Source organism: Mus caroli, chromosome 2 (genome assembly GCF_900094665.2).
Source record: "Mus caroli chromosome 2, CAROLI_EIJ_v1.1, whole genome shotgun sequence".
Classification (NCBI taxonomy): domain Eukaryota; kingdom Metazoa; phylum Chordata; class Mammalia; order Rodentia; family Muridae; genus Mus; species Mus caroli.
The window spans coordinates 121639257-121640763 of NC_034571.1; positions in this window are offsets into that span (position 1 = coordinate 121639257).

Sequence of the window (1507 nt, forward strand, 5' to 3'; positions counted from 1 at the left end):
ACAGTCACTTCCTACAGAAGGTAATGTACAGTCTCTCACAGTCACTTCCTACAGAAGGTAATGTGCAGTCTCTTACAGTCACTTCCTACAGAAGGTAATGTGCAGTCTCTTACAGTCACTTCCTACAGAAGGTAATGTACAGTCTCTTACAGTCACTTCCTACAGAAGGTAATGTACAGTCTCTTACAGTCACTTCCTACAGAGTGCTCTACTTTGCATGGTTTGTTGTATCTATCAGAGGTCACAGCAAAGTGGTCAGAAACCTTTGAACTAGAATCAGATAAACTTCCCCCAAAGCAAGCACTAAGGTCCTGCCCTGTGTGCCTCAGAAGGAAAGGAGCCACAGAGCCTCACAGCACCAGCAGTCTGAGCAGGTTGGAGGCGGGTGGCTGCTGCCCACCCCTGCATTTGCTGACTCCTCTTTTAAGGTTCAGTTTCTCCCTCCTGGGCCCAGATGTCTCTCTAGCTCTCATTCATTCTGTACTTCAAATGGTAGCTGTACTGAGCTTCCTTCTGATGTTAGGCTGTGTGTGTATATATGTGTATAAAGGTGCATCTGTATGTGTATGCAAGTATGCAATACTGCGTGTCTTTCTTAATCACTCTCCACTTTAGTTTTTGAGACAGGGTCTTTAGCTGACTAGACTGGCTGGCTGGTGAGCCCCAAGGAGCTGCTTCCGCTGCCCCAGCATGGGGACTGCAGGCACACCATAGGCCTGGCTGCTGGCTTGTTTGTTTTTACAGGCTCCAGGAATCCAAAATGAGGTCTTGAAGCTCACATAGGGTGTGTTCTATGGACTATGCAGTCTCCATGACCTTATGATGAGGTTCTCATTCCAGTCTGTGGACTTCTCCCACTCTGCAACATCCATATGTTTGTTTGTCTGTTGACTGAAACCTATTTTACCAGTTCCTTTCTTCCAACCTGGGTCAGGGACACAGAGGACATTGGTACTACACGCCCAAAGACTTGCTTCTTTCCTCTTCTTTTCTAAAGTCTGTCTGTTTTGTTTTGTATTTGTTTTTGTATTTTTGGTGTTTTTTTGTTTTTCGAGACAGGGTTTCTCTGTATAGCCCTGGCTGTCCTGGAACTCTTTTTGTAGACCAGACCGGCCTCTACCTCCTGAGTGCTGGGATTAAAGACCTGTGCCACCACGCCCAGCATGAATTCTATTTCTTTGTTGATATTCTCCATTAGAAATGTAGGTAGGTGTGGTGGCACATACCTAGAATCCCAGCATTGGGAAGGCAGAGACAAGATTGCTTCAGGTTCAAAGCTAGCCTACTCTACATAAAAGTTCCAGGATAGACAGGGCTACCTAGTGAGATCTTGTGTTAAAACACTAATAAAAGAATAGATAAATAAATAAATAAATAAATAAATAAATAAATAAATTTAAACTTAAAAGTCATTTTCTTTCTCTGAAATTATTTACAAATACAGGGGCTGGAGAGATGGCTCAGCAGTTAAAAGCATTGGCTGCTCTTCCAGAGGTCCTGAGTTCAA